The 22,641-nt window shown below is 43.4% G+C and overlaps 1 long non-coding RNA gene across 1 annotated transcript in view; it reads left to right on the top strand.

The window, feature by feature from the left end:
• Positions 1–22,641, top strand: part of LOC123374749 — a 158,402-nt gene that overhangs the window by 123,156 nt on the left and 12,605 nt on the right. The window lies entirely within an intron of this gene.

Here is a 22,641-nt window from a genome sequence, read left to right as displayed (position 1 = left end):
GTCTGAATTCAACAAGATGAAATTCAGTAAAGACTAGGGCAAAGTTTTTCACATAGGAAGGTAAAATTAAATGTCCATTTACAAAATGAGGAATAACTGGCTAGGTGGTAGTACTGCTGAAAAGGATCTTGGGTTTTATAGTGGATCACAAATTGAATATGAGTCAACAATGTGGTGCAGCTGAGAAAAAGGCGAATATCATTCTGGGGTATATTGACAGGAGTGTAGTACATAAGATATGAAAGGTAATTGTCCTGCTCTACTTGGCACTGATTAGGCCTCAGCTGGAGTACTGTGTCCAACTCTGGGTGCCACACTTTAGGAAAGATGTGGACAAGTTGGAGAAGTCCAGAGGAGAACAACAAAAATGATAAAGGTTTAGAAAACCTGACCGATGAGGAAAGGTTAAAAAATGGGTCATGGTTAGAGCCCTGCAAATCTGCTGATATCTACTTTATAGCCAGAGACCATGTTTGTGGATCGAGGATCGGATGTGAACACAAATTTTGTATCTGCACAGAGGCATGGTGAGTCTTCAGAAAAGAAGACTGGTGGGGGACCTGATAAGTCTTCAGATATGTTAAGGATTGTTATAAAGAGGACTGTGATCAATTGCGGGGAGGGATAGCTCAGTGGTTTGAGCATTGGCCTGCTAAACCCAGGGTTGTGCATTCAAAACTTGAGGGGGCCATTTGGGAATTTAGTTGGGGATTTGAGCAGGGGGTTGGACTAGATGACCTCCTGAGGTCCCTTCCAACCCTGATATCCTATGATTCAATTGTTCTCCATGTCCACTGAAGGCAGGATAAGAAGTAATGGGCTTAATCTGCAGCAAGGGAGATTTAGGTTAGATATTAGGAAAATCTTTCTAACTACACGGGTAGTTAAGCTCCAGAATAGGCTTCCAAGGGTGATTGTGGAATCCTCATAAGTAGAGACTTTTAAATACAGGTTCAAAAAACACCTATCAGGGATGGCTTAGAGTTACTTGGTCTTGCCTCAGCACAGGGGGCTGGACTTCTCCAGGTCCCTTCCAGCCCTACATTTCTATGATTCTATATAGATGAATAGTGGGCAAACCAAAAATGAACAAATGATTTTGGATTACACTTTCTAGTCATAAAACAGGTAGGGTTCCTGGCTTACAAAGGAGATCATAGTTAAATCTGCTCTGAGCTGGGATCACATAGTTCCCAATATTAGGGCAAGCTGCTGTTCCTGAGCTGAAAGTTGAGGTTGTTGATGTCATTGCATTACAATCTCTGCTTCTGTTGAGCAGCATGACTCCAAATTCGCTGGCATAGATTCTGCATGGAGGAGAAATGTTCTCAGTCAAATGAAATGTTTGGTTGCTTGAAAAAGTTCTAAGTATCAATGGTTACCTGAGGGTAAACATTAAAATATATTTGCATTTAATAAAAAGGGGCTTATTAATATTTTGGGTTGGTTCTCTTATAGTGCCAGTTGTATGCCAAGGAAACTCAGCTGACTTCAGCAGAGTTACTATTGTTTTTCACCAATGGAAGAGAGAGAGAGAATTCTTTTTTTAATCCTATGACTTCCAAAGATTTACTAAGATGGACAAATGGCACAGTAAAAAGTATTACCCTTAGAAATGACAAATGAGTCACTAGTATGTTCATCGTACCCAGAGGAGTCCTTATTTTTTAAATCATAAACTCCATCAGTATAATTATACTACTTACATATTTAAATTAACACAGTTCATTTAAAGATATTGAAAAATACAGGGAATATGATTTTCTTTTCTTGGCTTTTATTTACTAGTTTTATTTAATTTTAAGCTTTTTCATATTTGTTTCCCTCTGACATTCCAGTTCATCAATACACTTAAGCAAGTAGTTAAATCCCACTGAAGTCAATGGAAAGCTTAGCATGTGCTTTGTTGGATTTGGGCTGGAATGCTTAAAATAAAGGGTTTCCAACTTCCATTATTGAATGACTGACCTGTTTTGTTTTCATTTACCTTATTAATGTTGAATGTCTAGATCATTTGAATATTTTTTCAGGTGAATCTGTCATTTTGTAAAATAAAATATAAAATGAGAAGTAAAATAAGTCATAATGGAAATTACAGATCTCATTGACCAGGTTTGATAGTTATATAAATATACATTTTAAATATGAAGTTTAGACTGCTAAAGAGCCCTCTGCTCAAACTGAGTTGCTAGGAGGTGGGTATACCATCTAATGATGGGCCTACACTCGTAAATCACATCAGAAATTCTGAGACAGTGTCACCATCTTATGCAAAAGATATATAAATGGGTGGAACAGGACAAAGTGGAGAGCCATCATGAGGAATCCCCTAGCTACCACCTGAGATGGAACAACGGCTGTACTCTAGGGGAAAGGATTGTGCCCAGACTAGGAAGGCATCCGATCTGTGAAAGAAATGTATTGAAACATCTTTCAGGGTGAGATATTATCTGTACTCAATTGTATTACTGTATTAGGCTTAGATTTGCGTGTTTTATTTTATTTTGCTTGGTAACTCACTTTGTTCTGTCTGTTACTACTTAGAACTGCTTAAATCCTACTTTGTGTATTTAATAAAATCACTTTTTACTTATTAATTAACCCAGAGTATGTATTAATACCCGGGGGGGGGAGGGGGACAGCTGTGCATACCTCTCTATCAGTGTTATAGAGGGCCAACAATTTGAGTTTACTGTGTATAAGCTTTATACAGGGTAAAATGGATTTATTTGGGCTTAGACCCCATTGGGAGTTGAGCATCTGAGTGTTAAAGACAAGAACACTTCTGTAAGCTGCTTTCAGTTAAGTCTGCAGCTTTGAGGCAAGTAATTCAGATCCTGGCTCTGTGTTGGAGCAGATGGGCATGTCTGGCTCAGCAAGACAAGATGCTGGGGTCCCGAGCTGGCAGGGAAAGCAGGAGCAGAGGTAGTCTTGGCACAGTAGGTGGCAGCTCTCAAGGGGGGTTCTGTGATCTAACCCGTCACAACTGGCATTTCACAAAATAAAGTTTCTGTAAAAAAACAAATGCTGTGCAGAATAAAGCACAAAAATTTGGAATAAATTTAATGTGCCATGATTCATAGACCAAATCTACAAACTATACAGTAAATGTGGATGTTGTTTTAAGTCGGGAGATATTACCCCTAATGATAGTGTTTAGATTTACATAGTTTTTTCAAGTTAAAAATCTTTTGAGTATACAGTTATTAAATTAATATTTCCACTTTCATTAGAGCTATTTATATTTACCATCATACTCTAGTATTTTGTTTTCTAAAATAGTTTTGTTTAAACAAGAAGTTTCTCTCTTAAGTTCATCTACTCTAGTTTCCTGGAAACATTTGTACGTGCTGCATATCTGACATTAATCATTTACATGACTATGGCCTGCATGGTTTAGGGTTTATGGCACTGGTCTGTGGATTCAGTAACTCTCCATTGATTTGTAATCAAGTTGACAAAACAGTGTTGTGATTTCCTCTTCTCTTCTTCCCTCCCTCCGCCAATTAACTAGAAAGTGAATTGGATAGTCCTCTTTCTTGACTCAGCCTTTCTAAATGACACACCAGTGCCTTTTCATATGCTTTCTGCAGTGCTACTTACTTGTGACTTAGGCCTGGTCTACACTGGGGGGGGGTCAAACTAAGGTACGCAACTTCAGCTATGCAAATAGCGTAGCTGAAGTCGAACTACCTTAGTTCGAACTACTTACCCGTCCTCACAGCGCGGGATCGACGTCCGTGGCTCCCCCGTCGACTCCGCCACCGCCGTTCGCGGTGGTGGAGTTCTGGAGTCGACGGGAGCGCGTTCGGAGTTCGATATATCGCGTCTAGATGAGACGCAATATATCGAACTCTGAGAAGTCGATTGCTACCCGCCGATCCGGGCGGGTAGTATGGACATACCCTTAGAGTACCAGTATTGGAGTATTTCAGAGATAAGTGAAGCTTGTGAATGTCAGTCTTCTTGTGTATAATGCTGCATAGAGGGAGCAGGCTGCAATAGTGGCAGTGCAAACAAATGGGAATAAGATAACAGGGGAAAAGTAGTTATCATATTGCATTATATCTTGTAAGAGAATATGCACACCCCAGAGGGCAGTTGACAACGTAAGACCGCAATTGATGTTCCATTAAATAACGATACTACTATCTATGATTTAACCTCAGTAGTGTGGAGATGCTTTTGGCAAATAGAAGGAAAGCTGCTGAAGAAAGCCAGCCTAATTTTGGAAACCTCTTTTAAGAGAGAACCCCAAAGTATAATCAAATGTATTGAGTACAATTTCTGTTCTGCCTTTAATAAAACTACCTTTCTTAAATAGCTAGTAGTTGCCATAAAATAGCCATATTTGGGCAAAGGCTGAGAACATTTAGCTATTACCATGACCTCTTCAAAGCTCAAAGCAGATCTTTTCATGGAAGCCTATTAGAGCTATTGCTCTAGAGAACCATTCTGGTATTTCAGTGGATGGAGCTCCATTTTCTGTTAACATGTAATGAACAGTGAGCTAGCTGAATACGGTTGTCTGCTGAGGAGACCGACGCAGCCAAAACCACCACCAATTCATGCTTCAATCTAAACAGAGTGATGCATTGCAGGTGCTTTCCACATCTCCTGGCACCTCCCAAAAACATTAGAGGGGATTTTCAGCTTCCTTTTCAGCTTTTAAATGGAGAGTCAGGTCAGTCTTTGGATTAGAAAAATCATAAATCCTCTGACCTATTGTATAGGCTTCCAGCTAGCATTGACTATTATCATGGCTTGTGAAACTCCACTACCCTAACCAATGCTGAAGCTGACAGAGTGCTAGTTTAATGAATGTATCTAAAGGCCCGCCATAAATTATCAGCAGAGAAAAGTCACTTCTCTGATGTTTGTGTATAAAAATTGGGCCTTAAATTGCTTTCTCCCTTAAACATCCTTTGTTTGAGTTACCCTGTAGGTGGCCTTCTTCTAAGATAGGAAGTTCACTGCCGTAAATAAAGTCCAGCAGGATGCAAGGTGCTGAAAAGAATGACTTCACTAGCTCTGTCCCTGCACTGCTGCAGTGAAATGAATGGTTGTTGATTTGTATTTAATGCTCAATTTCCTCTCCATTACTACAGACCATGCAAGGCAGACCTTGTTTCAGGCTATTCATGTGAGAGCTTGATCTATCCGGTTTCACATCTGCTAAAGGCCCCCGTGTCATGCTAATTACAATATCTCCAGGAACAAAACTGAGATTTTAAGGCCAATGAGGGTGATACTTCTTCGTAACTCATGTTCTAGTCCATAAAATTTGCTGTTTAAAAGTAAAAATCAGATCAGAAATGAGATACAAACTATAAATGTAGAGAGCAAAGTGTAATGCTCTGGGGAAGGTCATGAGTTTCCTATGCGCTCTTCATATATAAACCTTTTCGGAATGGAAGAGACATACTAGTAGTGTCTCTGCTTTCAGATTCCACAGCATAACAACTGCTTTTCCCTGCACCTATGTGTGCCATTACTGAGCACAGCCATTTTACACACACACACTTACTTAGTCACTATCTCCATAGAGATGACAGATGGTCCTCTGGAGAATAAGATGAATGCAGACTGGGACAGGGAAATGTTTCTGGGACCCCAGGCTGCCTTTGTTTCTACTCTTGCCTCTCTCTCATGTATCTTTTTTCCTCTTTTACAGAGGAAGTTTTTGGAAGTAGGAGCCAATCCATTCATTTCCTCTCCTGCTTATCCTGCCAGCTGTCCTTTTCTTGAGGCTGTCATCTCCCTTTCCATTCTCTCTGGTGATAAGGCTGTCTCTCAAATTCCTCTACCCTCCTCCTCTGCTACCAAAACAAAAGAGAGCTAAACTGACTCCTCCTTCTGTAACATTTTTTATTATTTGTATTACTGTAATGCCTAGAGGCCAACTGAGATCAGGGCCCAGTTGTGTAGGCACTGTTCAAACACAGTGAGAGACAGTCTCTGCCCCAGAGAACTTACAATCTAAATAAACAAGACAGGCTATAGGTGGGTGGGGAAACAGAAGTACACAGAGGTGAAATGACTTGCCTAAGGTCCAACAATGGCAGAGAGGATTAGAATCCAGGTCTCCTGAGTCCCAGTCCAGTGCCTACTCCACTAGACTACACTGCCTCCCCTTTGTAGTCAGCTGGTTCTCATCCTGGGCTCAGCTGTCATCTTTTATATCTCTTGCCCTTGGATTCCTTCCAAAACTGCCACTCCCAGGGACCCTCAGTTGTGCCCTGTGGGAGTTGGCCTCACTCCCAGGATCCTTTCTAATTACCTCCAGTCCCTGGTGCTGCTCCTTGGGTCCAGCTACAGGGCACAGAGAGAAAATGTCTGGAGCCCTGCTCAGGGCTGTAGTGTCTGTCTGCTTAAACAAGGGGAGGGAGGGGAAGGGAAGGCTAGTGACTGCCTGGGGCTGGGCTCCTCACAGTCTCTAGCAGGCTCTCCTCTTGAGCAAACTTCCCTTGCTGCTCTGTGGCCAGCTTCACCTTTTAAAGCTCCCCTTCTCAAGGTAGAGCATGCTCTGTAAATGTGCCTAATCGGCACTGCCTGAGAGCAGGGACAGTCTTTACGCTTGCTATCTTTGGGATGGGGGTGCATATAGGAGAAATAATAGGATATTTTTGGTGCACTTTGGCTAAACCTTTAGGACTGTTTTCTTGTTTATTTAAGAAGTGTTACATTTCCCCCTTGTGCTATCACTCCATTGTGACAAGGTATGCCTGTTGGAAGACATGAACCATTGATCTGACCTAGTATGGCCATCCTTATGTTCTAATAGCGTGTCTGTAACTTACAGTAGGATATATCCTGCTCAACAGTTGGAAATTATTTTTATGGTAATCTATGTGAGCCCACGTGACTATTTTGGGTAGGACTCTGGGGTGCTGAAAGAGCTCATAATTCATGTAGAATGCTCATGCTTTTCGTAAGACCCAGGCTGGTTCATCTTTGTGGGAAGTCTTTGATTTTTCTGTTTTCCAATACAGACAAACTACGATAATACAGACAAACTACGATCACTACAAAATGCTTTTGCCATATCACTTTCCCCCTTTCATCTGTATTGGGTTTCCTATGTACAATATGCCTCATGATAGCTCTTTAAAGGTAGTGAAATTCCTTTGCCTGCAATAGAACATTGTTTTTGTTATGCCATGGTTACAGCTTGGTTGTTGGCAGAGCAGGTCACTACATGTGGCCCAGCCATCACTTGAGGAGGACCGAGTGCCACACTGAGTGGGGTGTAGGTTACCTATCATCCAGTGAAAAATCAAAGTTTAACTGAAACACCAAAGCCCTCTTGAGTAATTCCAATGTTCATGGTCTCTGGGAGTGCTTCCCTCCCAGCATGAACCTTGCTGAGGGAGGAAAATCTGCTGTACTGGCTAGCCAAAAAGAGAGGCTGGACTGATAGCTGGAATGGGTGAACTCTGTGAGCAAGATCCTCAATTTACACAAGCTGCTATAGCTCAATTGAAGTCAATAGAATTGTAATAGTTGGCACCAGCTGAGAATCTGGCCCAAGCTTGTGAGTAATTGGTATCCGTTTCTGAAGGTGTGACTCAAATGCAAATATCATTGATTCAAATTCTGGTTAGATGAGACTATATAAAACAGAAAAACAATGTTGGGTGAGAAATTCTGTATGGAAAAATACAGATGGGATACCATCAAGGAAGGGCCATTAAAGAATGGACACCTGTTACCCTCTGTATGTACCATGGTATTTGAGGTACCTTCCCATTCATAATATAAGGAATAACAAAAATACTATCATGGTAAAAATTCAGGGATAGGTTGTGACTAGTTTTGTGTGGGTTAACAGAGGGCAAGGCATAGACTGGAAGGACATACAGCATTCCTCCCCTTGGTTAGGATAAGTGGGTTGTCTGGGATTACAGTGTATTTGAAATCCAAACTTGTTTCTCCACCACCACCACCATTTTGTGTCTTTCTATATGCCAGCATGATTCTTAATCCTGTTGTTCATGTGCCGAGGGCAGGCTGTGCTGCCTGCTGGCAGTATCAGGACATTGCTTGGAATAAAGATGTCTGAAATTGAATACGATAATTATTTGGCTTTCCATAATCATAAAAAAGGGGGCATTTATCCAGGGCGGTAGGCAACCTTGACACTAGTTACAAAAACAAAAATAAACAGCAGCTTCCCTGCACCAGACAAGACTAAATTCTGTACAAAAAATAAACCACAAAAATTTGCCTCCTCCATGCTGATTTAACTCCCATCAAATATCCTCCTCCTAATGTAGAGCCTTCCTTGTGTGTCAGCATGGATAATCTAATTGATTATCTAACTGATTTTTTTTTATTTTAATTATTTCTGTAAAACAATAACACCTTCATGTATTAGAATATCTCTATGCACAACAGGGTTTAAGCAAAACTAGCTTTAGTGAAAGAAGCCAAACATGAGTATAGATAAGTAAAGGAAAGAGAGAAACTTCTATATTGTCAGGCCAAGAGAAAGGGATTGCTGGCAGTTTAGATAGGTGAACTCAGTTGCTCTTATTTTTATTCATTCATCCTTGATATTAGCTCACTTTCCCTGCATTGATACACTGCATTGCAGAGTATCAATTTCAAAATTGCACTTTAGAGGAAAACTTTCCTATATAGTCAATTATTCTTAGCAAAATACATTTCAGTGTAGAAGGTAACATTTTCAAAAGCACTGAAGTGATTTTAAGTTGCTTTTGAAAATGCGATGTAGGTATTTTTGAAAATCATACCCAAAATTATATATATTTAAAAAGTCAAGGTTCCTTCCTAATAATCTAGTGTGTAATTTTTTTAAAAAAGTAGAAAATTATTTCCTCCCAGAATATATGGTTTTGTATGTTTCTTAAGGGAGATGTTATGTATCCCATGGACTCTTCTTTCTTTTTTGCAAAGCTGAAAGAACATGCAAAAAGAGTCCTCTACCTTTCTGGCTTGTAAGTTACCCTTTAGTCTTGCAAGCAGATCTTACACAGGTAGTGTCATTGAAGGTAATGGCAGTATTCACATCTAACAGTTGCCAGAATCAACCTTATTACAGGAACACAATATAAAAATCATACTTGTGTATGACCATTTTGCATTTAGTGTTGTTGCAAGTGAGACCTACAATTACTATAACTGAAAGATTCAAGAGAGAATTTTTCTCTTTTTTTTTTTCAGTTTGTCTGAATTTTGTGTTTGATAGTGCTTTGTATATAGTCAGTTTCATTGTTTCCCTTTATATAGTTAGTCACTTTTCCTGTTTTGAGTGGGTCTTTCTTTCGCAAATAATAACAATGTGATTTTAAAACCAAAACATTAGCCGGAGGGTTAACAGGCAGGTGTAATATCTGAAACTACAGTGAACTTATTTCTGAAGCTGACAAATGGGTGGTATCTCTTTAAATACCCTCCATTTTGGGGGTGGGAAGGAGAAGTTGCACCACATTTTGAACATTATGCTGCAAAACAAAGATTTCTCCATTGTAGGCAATCTGTGGCTCCCCTGGAGTCCGGGGACTCTCAAAACCATGTACATTGCAGGTGTCTCAAGCCAGCTTTTAAATGCCCTCAAAGAATTCAGTTTTAAATTTCATATGACATAATGTGATGTGTCATTTTCCTATGCATGGTTCAACTACAGCAAATTATTCAAAATATAAAATACATTTTATTTTCTTACTCCCATGGTCATTTGCCTGAGAGATACATATTACATTTAGTATTTGTTTATAATATAGTGAAGTGATCCCTGTAATTTGGGCCATCTAACAGCTTCATATTGCTGGAGACAAGGATGGAAAAAGTTTCTTATCAACTAGTTCAGGGATTAGTTTTGCTTTCCGGGGGGACACGAGGAAGTTGTTTCTGAAACAGCTGCATGATAAAATGAAAGAGACAGAAAATCCAATGGTTAGTGCGAAAAACAGACATAAAAATCTGTGGGATTTGGAATCTCTTGGCGTTTAAACTACTGGGGTGTTTTGTGTACATCTGTGATCCTTTCATAATTGTCATGTCAGTCGCAAAAGGATGCGACAGCATATGTTTCATAAGTTGCTATGTTCTGTTTTGAGCTATCTAAAGTGTGCCTTTGGTGACGCATGCCTTACAGATATATAGATGATGATGATGTGAGACTCCCATGTGAGACTTGGGTGAACATTTGTCTGTTTTCCTGTCAAAGAAATATGAATCTCGTCTGTAAGCACGGCAGGTATAGTTGCACCATGCAGTGGTGATGGCAGCAATAACTTGAAATGATCTAGGGAACTTGGATGAAAACTGTTAGAGGGGCTGCTTTGTGTCTCCTTTAGGAAATCTGGACTATCACTTGGACTAACCGTTTGTGCTTTAGCTTCAGAACTTCTCCACATACAACAAATTCCTGTATTTTGAATTTTCCACCCTTCCACTTTGGGGGGAGGGCAGGGGAAATGATTTCCTTTCTCTTTTTGAAGACACAGTTAATATCCATAATCTACATCGTTGTCTGTTCAGTTACCTGAATTGAAGAAGAGAGAATGTTAATTTAAGCCAGTTCAATAGGCCTGCTACTCGGTCTACGTGTCTAGATATCGAGTACTGCCTATGAAAGGCTATTTCCTTGGTCTTTCCTTGCAGAATCTCCCTTGCCATAAAGGCTGGAATTATAAGGCGGGCCTAGAAGTTGTCTCCAGAAGTGACCCATCAGTGGGTTTGAGAGCAGCATACCTGGAGCAATACTCCCTGGAATGAGATTGTAGCATGAGGGCTGAGCGGTTCCATGTGGACTTTGAGCAGCTAGGGTCTATTTGCATGGTGTGCCAGTTGTATTCCCCCTAGAAAATACAAACCCTCTTCAATTTACCAGAGTACATATCAAAGCTAATTTTAGTTATCTAGAAGCATACATACACCTTAAACCAGGAACTTGTAGCTCAACATGAGAAAAATGGCTGGAAAGAACACACACACCCCTCCACCATCTGAATCAAGGATTTTGTCCATAAGGGAATTATAGCAGTACACCATTCAAAATTCCTTATTTCGTACAATAATAAAAAGATTAACTACCATGAAAAAGCAAACCCCCCTGAATAATCTTAAATCTTTGGTTAGGTAGATTATTGCAACATTTGATTCCTTTTTATATAGTATCTAGGGCTGTCAAGCAATTAAAAGAAATTAATCGAGCGATTTAATCGTGCTGTTAAACAATAATAGAATGCCATTTATTTAAATATTTTTGGATGTTTTCTACATTTTCAAATATATTGATTTCAATTACAACACAGAATACAAAGTGTACAGTGCTCACTTTATTTTTGATTGCAAATATGTGCACTGTAAAAAACAAAATAAATAGTATTTTGCAATTCACCTAATACAAGTATTATAGTGCAATCTCTTTATGAAAATGAAAATTGAACTTACAAATGTAAAATTATGTACCAAAAAACCTGTTAAAAAATAAAGCAATGTAAAACTTTAGAATGTACAAGTCCACTCAGTCCTACTTCTTGTTCAGCCAATCATTCAGACAAATAAGTTTGTTTACATTTTCAGGAGCAAATGCTGCCCTCTTCTTGTTTACAGTGTCACCTGAAAGTGAGAACGGGCATTCGCATGGCATTGTTGTAGTTGGCGTTGCAAGATATTTGCATGCCAGATGCACTAAAGATTCATATGTCCCTTCATGCTTCAGCCATTCCAGAGAACATGCATCCATGCTGATGACAGGTTCTGCTCAATAACAATCCAAATTAGTGCAGACCAACACATGTTCATTTTCATCATCTGAGTCAGATGCCATCAGCAGAAGGTTGATTTTTCTTTTTGGTGGTGGTGATTTGGGTTCTGTAGTTTCTGCATAGGAGTGTTGCTCTTTTAAACTTCTGAAAGCATGCTCTACACCTTGTCCCTCTCAGATTTTGGAAGGCACTTCAGATTCTTAAACCTTGGGTTGAGTGCTGTAGCTATCTTTAGAAATCTCACATTGGTACCTTCTTTGCATTTTGTGAAATCTGCAGTGAAACTGTTCTTAAAAGGAACAACATGTGCTGGGTCATCATCTGAGACTGCTATAATATGAAATATATGGCAGAATGTGAGCAAAACCACAGAGCAGGAGACATACAATTCTCCCCCAAGGAGTTTAGTCACAAATCAAATTAATGCATTATTTTTTTAACAAGCATTATCAGCATGGAAGCATGTCCTCTGGAATGGTGGCCAAAGCATGAAGGTACATATGAATGTTTAGCATGTCTGGCATGTAAATACCTTGTAATGCTAGCTTCAAAAATGCCATGCGAACACCTGTTCTCACTTTCTGGTGACATTGTAAATAAGGGGGCAGCACTATCTCCCATAAATGTAAACAAACTTGTTTGTCTAAGCAACTGGCTGAACAAGAAGTAGGACGGAGTGGACTTTTTTATTTTTGAGTGCAGTTATGTATCCAAAAAAATCTACATTTGTAAGTTGCACTTTCATGATAAAGACGCTGCACTACAGTACTTGTATGAGGTGAATTGAAAAATACTATTTCTTTTGTTTATCATTTTTATAATGCAAATATTTGTAATTAAAAATATAAAGTGAGCACAGTACACTTTGTATTCCGTGTTGTAATTGAAATCAGTATATTTGAAAATGTAGAAAAACATCCAAAATATTCAATACATTTCAATTGGTATTTTATTGTTTTATAGTGATTAATCATGATTGATTTTTTTGAGTTAATCACATGAGTTAACTGTGATTAATTGACAGGCCTAACAGTCTCCCTATTATTTTTTTTAAGTCTTTTCCACTAACTCAAACATGTTGAACTACTCTCCTGGGAAAGCAGTTATTTTATAAAGAGATACAGAAACATCATAAATCCTCTGTCAGTTGCAATGAAGTAGAAGCTAAGCATTTTCTGCTTAAGAGGCATAGCGGACAAGTTTCTTTTGTTGTAAATATCATATTGCACCCTTGAAATGATTGCAAAGTGTGAAGGTCTTTGCAAAAAATACATTGTTTAGATCCTTGTATTCATCCCATTACAAGAGTTGTGTGTACACACAAGAAAATCTGAGCATACATGGGTGGTGTCACACACTGAGGGGTAGGTGGTGTGACCTAGTGTTCAGAGTAGACGAGAGGGCAGAGCTGGAGCAGTGGTCAGAAGACAAGCCAATGATTGGAGCCAGGAGTTAGGAATCATGGCTAGGGCTACAATGGAGCAGGCAAAGAGCAGAGCAAGGGCAGGACAGGATGGAGGTCTGGCACAGCTGTGAGCATGGAATGCATTGAGTAGCTGCTGTGCTGCTGCTGCTACAGGGCTTAACTAGCAATCTGTTGGCTTTTCTGACCAGTCAGGGAGCAGTCACTTAATGAGGGTTTATCTGGCCCAGCTGAGCTCATTTGATTGCTAGGCCTGGTCTACACTAGGAGTTTATGTCGAATTTAGCAGCATTAATTCGATTTAACCGTGCACCCATCCACACCAGGAAGCTAATTAGTTCGACCTAGAGGGCTCTTTAGTTCGAATTCTGTTGACGCTCTGGACAGCAGTCCGAGCTTGGATGTTCTGACCAGCCAAACAGGAAAAGCCCTGGGAAAATTTGAATTCCTTTTCCTGTCTGGCCAGTTTGAATCTCATTTCCTGGTTGGACATCGGGGCGAGCTCAGCAGCACCGGCAACGATGCAGAGCTCTCCAACAGAGGAGTCCATGCAATCTCTGAATAGAAAGAGGGCCCCAGCATGGACTGACCGGGAAGTCTTGGATCTGATCGGTGTGTGGGGCGAGGAGTCTGTGCTTTCGGAGCTGCGCTCCAAAAAACGGAATGCAAAGACCTACGAGAAGGTCTCCAAAGCCATGAGAGACAGAGGATACAGCCGGGATGCAAAGCAGTGCCGCGTGAAAATCAAGGACCTGAGACAAGGCTACCAGAAGACCAAAGCGGCAAACGGACGCTCCGGAGCCCAGCCCCAGATATGCCGCTTCTACGAGGCACTGCATGCCATTCTTGGTGGGTCTGCCACAACTGCCCCACCAGTGACCGTGAACTCCGACGATGGGATAGTGTCGACGGCCAGATCCTCGGCGATGTTCGCGGACGGGGAAGATGAGGAATGGTTTGTGGAGGACGAGGCAGGCGACAGCGCTTACAACGCTGGTTTCCCCGACAGCCAGGATCTCTTCATCACCCTCACGGAGATCCCCTACCAACCCTCCCCAGCAGTTACCCCGGACCCTGAATCAGGGGAAGGATCAGTCGGTAAGTGCTTTAAACATGTAAACTTTTATTATTAATGTAAGAGGAATCTGAACTATGTGAAAAGGAGGTCTATATATATGGGGATAGAACAGAAATCCTCCTGGGAGATCTCCACGAAGCTGTCCTGGAGGTAATCGAAAAGCCTCTGCAGGAGGTTCCTGGGGAGAGCTGCCTTATTGGGTGCTCCGTGGTAGCACACTTTTCCGCACCAGGCTTTCATGAGGTATTCTGGGAGCATTGCCTCCACCAGCATGGCAGCATAGGCCCCTGGTTTGTGCTGGCTTTCACGCAGCATGTGCTCTCTATCTCCTTCAGTGACCCTCCTCAGGGCGAGCTCGCTTGGCGACTCCTGCATCTAATTAGGGGAATTACTGTAATGTTACGCCTGGTCCAAAGTATTTTTAAAAAATCTCCAGACAGATGGCGTAGGAGAGACTCAGCACGCTGCTGCGTGACAAGCGTAACGGAAAGCCAAAGAATCAAATGGACGCTCATGGAGGGAGGGAGGGGGGACTGAGGACTCAAGCTATCCCACAGTTCCTGCAGTCTCCAAAAAGCATTTGCATTCTTGGCTGAGCTCCCAATACCTGTACGGTCAAACACATTGTCCGCGGTGGTTCAGGGCATAGCTCGTCAATGTACCCCCATCCCCACCCCCAGAAGGAAAAGGAAAAAAAATCATCTCTTGACTCTTTTAAATGTCACCCTTTGTGTACTGAATGCTGCTGGTAGACGCGATGCTGCGGCACTGTACTGTAGCATCCTCCCCCCCCCGCCTCATGGGTGGCTGATGGTACAATACGACTGGTATCCGTCCTCATCATCAGCCTTGTGGCAGATGGTGTAGTGCAGTAGGACTGCTATCCGTCCTCATCATCAGCCCATAAGTAGACGGCCTGCTAACCGTCTTCATCATAGCAACAGGGGGCTGAGCTCCATCAGCCCCCGCCCTTCATGTGTAAAGAAAAGATTCTGTACTGCCTGGACTATCATAGCAGCAGGATGCTGGTCTCCTCTCCCCCACATTGCTTAATGTCCTGTCTGGACTATCATAGCAGCTGGAGGCTGCCTTCCCCTCATTTCATTTCACTAACAAGTCACTGTTTCTTATTCCTGCATTCTTTATTACTTCAGCACACAAATGGGGGGACACTACAATGGTAGCCCAGGAAGGCTGGGGGAGGAGGGAAGCAACAGGTGGGATTGTTGCAGGGGCACCCCCTGTGAATGGCATGCGGCTCATCATTCCTGCATGATCTGACACAGAGCGGCTGTGCTCTCTAGTTCTCTGATACACCGCAACCCTAGTACACTTGCCCCATATTCTAGGCAGGACTGATTCTATTTTTAGATACCATAAAGGAGGGATTGACTCGGGGAGTCATTCCCAGTTTTGTCTTTTGCGCCCCCGGCTGATCTCGGCCAGGGGCACCTATGACAGCAGCAGAAGGTATAGTGCAGTAGGACTGGTAACCGTCATCACATTGCCAATTTACAATGGCATAGTAGATGGTACAATATGGCTGATAACCATCTCTGCTGTCATGCAAAAGCAAAGGAATGCTGCTGTGTAGCGCTGCTGAATCGCCTCTGTCCGTGGCATCTAGTACACATACGGTGACAGTGACAAAAGGCAAAACAGGCTCCATGGTTGCCACGCTATGGCGTCTGCCAGGGTAATCCAGGGAAAACGGGCTCGAAATGATTGTCTGCCGTTGCTTTCCCGGAGGAAGGAATGACTGACGACATTTACCCAGAACCACCCGCGACAATGATTTTTGACCCATCAGGCACTGGGATCTCAACCCAGAAATCCAAGGGTCGGGGGAGACTGCGATGGGGTGGAACAGGGGCAGAGTTTATGCTTTCCGGATTGCCTGCAGCAGGAGTGCGCACGAGACAGGTGCTGTGCATGGTCTTGTTCACAGAGACAGACTAGACTGTGTTCATTGTTCGCAGAAATGTATCTTTGCAAGGAATTCACTCCCTTTTTCCCATCACACAGCTTCGACTGTCTCCAGACCTGCCCCAGCATCCCCCTCACAGAGGCTGGCAAAGATTAGGCGGCGAAAGAAAAAGACACGGGACGAGATGTTCGCTGAACTTATGGGCTGCTCCCGAGCCGAGGCGGACCAGCAGAGCCAGTGGAGGGAGACCCTCTCTCTGTACCAGTGCTCACACAGCGAACAGGAGGAGAGGTGGCGTGAGGAAGAGAAGCAGGCAACTCAAACGCTGCTTGGACTAATGAGGGAGCAAACGGACACGCTCTGGCACCTTGTGGATGTTCTGCAGGACCGCAGGCAGGAGGACAGAACCCCCCTGCAGTGTATCTGCAACCGCCTTCCCCCGCCACAAAGTCCCATACCCCCCTCACCCAAAATAACCAGAAGGAGGGGCACCAGGGGCCGTGAAAACTGTCACCGCACCCCAGCAGAGTGCTTAAGTACCCAAAAGCTCTCATACCCTAAATTTTGAGAAGTCCTTCCCTTGCTGACTCACCCAAGCCCCAATCCCAGTTTCATCCCCTAACTGTCTAGTTAATTATTAAAAATACTTTGCTGTTAATTACTGTTTCCGTCATGTTTTTTTACAGAAGACTGTGTTTGAAGGGAGGGGTGGGGAAGGGGGTTGGTAATTGCATAGGACAATCACCTTTACCAGGATACAGACACGGGGGCAGGATCAGCAGCAGGTCACACACACAGTGCAGTCAGTAGGCACCCTGGTCGGTATGGGAGGTGGTTTGCAGGTTCTGTGTGGATGTGGGGGTACGTGACTTTGTAGCGGGGGAGGGCGGTTACAGATCTTATGCAGCGGTCCTTGTCCTGGACCACAGAGCCACGCAGCAGAGGAATCTGTATCCGTCCTCCTCCGCCACAAGGTCACATAGCCCCCGCACACAGAGTCCCAAAAAGGAGGGATGGCAGGCTCCGTTGAAACAACCAGTCCGGCACTGCGGACTGCTCTAGGAGCAGGAGCCTGTCATTCCTCGAGTTTAGAGGCGGTCTTTACATCACCGCACACCCTACCCAGCACAGTCTGCATCCCAGTTTCAACCCTTTAACACAAAGTCATTAATAAAGAAACCTTTGTTAAGTAACAATGGAACATGTATTTTATTTTTACACGTGTGTTGGAAGTGGGGGAAACGGGGTGAACGGGGTATATAACTACAGAGGATAGTCAATAGTAACTGGGTAAAGAAATAGGGGCAGGTTCAGCTTCTCTGTAAAGAAACTGAACAGTCACAGGTCACGCTGCTCGCTGAGGAACCTAGGTTTCAAAGCCTCCCGGATGCACAGCGCTTCCCGCTGGGCTCTTCTAATCGCACGGGTGTCAGGCTGAGCATAATCAGCAGCCAGGCGATTTGCCTCAACCTCCCATCCCGCCATAAAGGTCTCCCCCTTGCTCTCACAGAGATTGTGGAGCACACAGCAAGCTGCAATAACAATGGGGATATTGGTTTTGCTGAGATCCGAGGCAGTTAGTAAGCTTCGCCATCTCCCCTTGAGACGTCTGAAAGCACACTCCACCACCATTCTGCACTTGCTCAGCCGGTAGTTGAAGAGTTCCTTGTCAGTGTCCAAGGCGCCTGTATAGGGCTTCATGAGGCAGGGCAAGAGCGGGTAGGCTGGGTCCCCGAGGATCACTATAGGCATCTGCACATCCCCAACAGTTATTTTGTGGTCCGGGAAGAAACTACCTTCCTGCAGGCGTCTAAACAGACCAGAGTTCCTGAAAACATGCGCGTCATGAACCTTGCCCGGCCACCCGATGTTGATGTTGGTAAAACGTCCCCTATGGTCCACCAGTGCTTGCAGCACCATTGAAAAGTAGCCCGATTTCTCAGCAGCTGACTGTGGAAGAGGTGGACGATAAGGTGCGAGGAGCTGATGACGGCCATAACTGCAGCGGGCTCCATGCTCGCAGTGCTGTGGCGTCCACGCTGTCACTGACCAAAAAAGTGCGCGAACAGATTGCCCGCCAGCGCTTTCAGGGAGGGAGGGCGGGAGTGACGGTTCAATGATGACAGTTACCCAAAACCACCCTCGACACATTTTTCCCCCAGCAGGCTTGGGGGCTCTACCCAGCATTCCAATGGGCAGCGGGGACTGCGGGAACTGTGGGATAGCTGCCCACAGTGCACCGCTTCCAAAGTCGACGTTTGCCCCGTTAGTGTGGACTCACAAAGTCGAATTACTGTCCTTAGTGTGGACACACAAATTCGACTTTGTAAGGTCAATTCCACAAATTCGACTTAAGTTAAATTGAACTACTCTTGTAGTGTAGACATACCCTTAGACAATCAAGCCCAGAGGCAGCTTAGTTCCTTAGGGGTAGTTAGATACCTGTCTTTATGCTGTTTTCCCTCATTTGCACATACAGTTGTGGTGGCTGTCTCTGCAAATCTAGGTACTAATGCATTCCCCTCCCTCAAGTAGGACTCTGCCTTCTGTGTATTTGGCAGTAGATGCAGAAATCCAGTGAAAATATTGACCTCAGAAAATAATTTATCAACATTCTAATTTTTCAATAGATTGGTTGAATTCATTTGGTGTTGCTGTCTGATTAATCTAAAAGTTTTATGCACCATTGCATTTAAAATGTCTAAATTCCATTCTGCTGACACGATCTTAGCCGGGATCAAGCAGCTTAAAAGACTCAAAGCTAAATTTGTCTGATAAACAAAAATTTAAGAACTTGAGGTGAGTAATGTTATCTTGCTGGTTCCACAAGTCAGATGTTGCTAGGGCAGCTACAGATTTCAATGTGAATAGAATGGTTCTGATGTTAGTTAGTGGGCCAAATTCTGATCTCAGTTGCACCTGTTCTGACTCCAGCACCTTGTGGGGTTGTAAATGAGCACAATTTTATTCAAGTTGTAAATGCTGTGGAAGGATTTACATTTCAAGAGGTCCTTGAAAGCAGAGGATGGACTAACTTACTCACCTGGAGCTCTGGCAGTTGATTAAATTCAATAAGTTGTGTGGTTTTGGTCATCTTCACTATCTTATTTCTTCTAATCTATCTATTCTGGGTTCTCATATGACCCCCATTACTGTAGTATCTGTGCTCCTCATAATCTTTTATCTTCACAAAACTCCTGTGCAGTAAGTAAGTGCTGTTATTGTTATCCCTAATTTACAGCTGGGGAACCCAGGCAAAAGAAGATGAGGAGACTGGCCCAAGATCATGGAAGAATCCACTCCTGGCTTACAGGGCCCAGGCTTCCCAACCCATAAGCAATGGTGTTATGAAACTCATACACTGCCAGTATATGGGGGCACAGACAGTTGCACACTCATCATTACCCTTTTCAGAGAGAATTGAGGATCTAATATGCTGCTGCAGGAAATGTCCTTTTTGATCACAAGTGGCCCACTTTGCTCGTGTATGGTTTGGGGGCAATAAGAACCTTGCAAGTGCTAGTGATATCAAAGGGTCCTTTTGCATACCATACCCCAGAATCGTTACTGTAAACAGGCACTGTAGTAAAACCAAAACATATAATGTTAAAAACCTTAATGTCCGATTCTAATCTACAGAACTTTGTTTAATAGGAGCAGAACAATGTTTTGTGCAAGGTTGGCAGTTTAAACTGGCGAGGCAGTATCAGCTGGGAGTATGAACTCGTACATTGATTTTTGGATACATTAAAGTGCTGGGTACCAGTGGCTAAAGTGACATTTATCTTGCCTGGAACCATGAGAGAGGGTGCCTTTATGTGCAAAAAGATACATTTTGAGGAGTCCCAGTCCCGGATATCCAGGGAACACCCAACAAAAGACTGGTTATCAAACATCCAGGTGCATTGGCCCTGTAGCTTGTGGATGTATTGGATTTGCCTCTTTTGTTCTATAATGGGGTAATGTACTCTATTATGGTCATTTTTCTGTAAAAGCAATTAACGACACACTCCTCCTTTCTTCCTTCCAGGTGATGTAGCAATAGTCCTTGAGAACATAGGTGTAGATTGATACTACCCCTTTAAGCACCAAGTCCGGAAGTAACTCCCATTCATCAGCTTTTACCTGGCCCTTCACTTCTGCCTGAGGAGTAAGTTCATCGTACCCAGAGGAGTCCTTATTTTTTAAATCACAAACTCCATCAGTATAATTATACTCCTTATATTCAAACACAAGCTGTTGCCATTTATATAGAACAGATTCATTAACTAAACAAAACCAATGCTCATTCTCCTTCACAATGATATTGGCATTGCTGCTGCTAATGAAGCACAGTTCCATAAAAACTACGTACAGGTGAATGGACTTCATGGACATCTTCCCTCCTGCAAAAGAGGAAGACAAAACAGAAGTCAGAAACAAAGTTCTCTTTATGGGGGTTGACAATCATCTTTCGATGAATCTTGGTTTTCAATCCTGCGCCTCCAGCTCTTGAGCTGAGTGGAATGAAACCATATTTGCAGTTTCTTACGTCCAGACTTGATCTTGACCAGGTAGGTGGTTGGGCTTGCATTGTTCACAATGGGTACTGGTCCTATCCACCGTGGGCTGAGGGGATGGTGTTTCTCAGAGTAGTAGCGAAACAGCACCTTGTCCCCAATGTCTCATCCCATACAGCACAAGTTAGCATTTAGTCTTTGGTTGACCTTATGAGAGGTACTCTTAAGGTTAGCAGCCATGGCTCTTTAGACAGAGCTGATAGTGTCCAGGAGATTCCAGATATAGTTGTCCATGTTAACTCGGGGACAATACTCATCTGTGGGCACCCCTCCTTGCACCCACCAGTACTCAGGAATCCGCATTGGCCTACCAGTGAGGACCTCATGAGGCGTATTCCCATGGATGCCCACAGTTGATCGAAGAGCAGTCAGGATTAGTGGAAGCTTGGCATCCCAGTTCTTTCCTGTGGTCTCAATCACTTTTCTTAATGAGGTCTTTAAAATGAGGTTAGTGCGTTCCACGAGTCCCAGTGACTGGGGGTGCCCGGCGACATAAAACCACTGGTGAACTCCCAAAGCTGCACACACCTGCTTCATGAGCTCCCCGGTAAAATGGGGCCCCTGGTCAGAGTCTATTATGTGTGGCAGACCGAACCTGCTAAATGCTTGCTCCAGAAGGACGCGAGCGGTGGTGCTGGCAGTGCAATTTTTGGTGCAGTAAGCCTCCACCCACTTGGTAAATGGGTCTACCAGGACCACGCAGTAGATGTTACCTCTACCTGTCTGTGTTAGTGGCCCAATAAAGTCTATTTGCACCTGGTGCCAAGGTCTGTTGACTGGCTGATATAGCACTGGACCTTTTCACACCTGGTGGTCTGGGTTGCTCTGTGCACATCTAAGGCAATTGTTGATGTGCTCCTCCGTGTCCTTCTGTGCACTAGGCCAACAACCATCAGCAATCTTTGCATAGTCTTTTCAGGGCCAAAATGTCCCTGCTGATGGGCAAGCTTTACCATTTCCAGCCTTAGGCATGCCGGAATCACCAGCAATGGCACCTGATCACTGTCTTGTTTAGTGGCCATGATGTAGCCCGACTTGTGTTAAGAGATATGGTAAGCTCTATGTTGACCTTTCTGTAGGAGTTCCCTAATCTCTGTGTCTTTTTATTGTAACTGTCTGATGTCCAAATGGTTATGGACCTCTTTGGGATGGACTTCACTGAGGATGTGGCTCACCTTGTCCCACAAGGTTTCTGGTCCCAGAAGCACCGCCTGCTTTGCCAGCTTATCAGCCCTGTTATTTAGCACCGAGACTTCTGCCTGGTTCTGCTGATGAGTGCAGAGCTTGAAAAGGTATCACCAGTGCATTGCTCTGCCAGGTGCCAGGCATGCAGAAGGTAGCCAGAGTATGCAACGGGCTTGTTGTCTGCTGACAGCATCCCTCACTCTTTCCACACGGTCATCCAGTCTATTAGGGCGTGCAGTATGCAGTCTGAGTCAGTGCAGATTGTTATGGTGGTGGCTGGCTCAGCTGACTCAAGAGCCGCAATTACAGCCACCACCTCTGTGACCTGTGCTGAATGATATCTCACTGTACCCTGAATCACCTCGTCTGTGTTTATCTGGAAAGCAGCAAAGCCGGTGACTGGCTTGCCTTCATGATGGAAGCTGCTCCCATCTACCACTCGGATGTCACGGTGGTACTGCTTGGCAGTATCATAGCAGGTTTCAAGCTAGAAAGGGAATTTAATTGCAGGGATAATAATGTCTGGCAATGGGCATTTGTGATCTTGACCATTGACAAAGTGCAAAAGATGCAGCAGCAGGTGTGGTTGTCTGTCTTCTCTACCTCCACTTCTCTATTTAGCAGCAACAAAGTCCAACCAGCGAGCTGTGGGTTGCTCACCCTTCCAGAATTGGCCCAACCTGAAAGGACATACTGCACAGAGGTATCTGCGGTCTTTAATATGACAGGTG

Source organism: Mauremys mutica, chromosome 7 (genome assembly GCF_020497125.1).
Source record: "Mauremys mutica isolate MM-2020 ecotype Southern chromosome 7, ASM2049712v1, whole genome shotgun sequence".
Taxonomy (NCBI): domain Eukaryota; kingdom Metazoa; phylum Chordata; order Testudines; family Geoemydidae; genus Mauremys; species Mauremys mutica.
The sequence above is the reverse complement of the archived record's forward strand: the minus strand, read 5'-3'. Positions and strand labels throughout refer to the sequence as shown.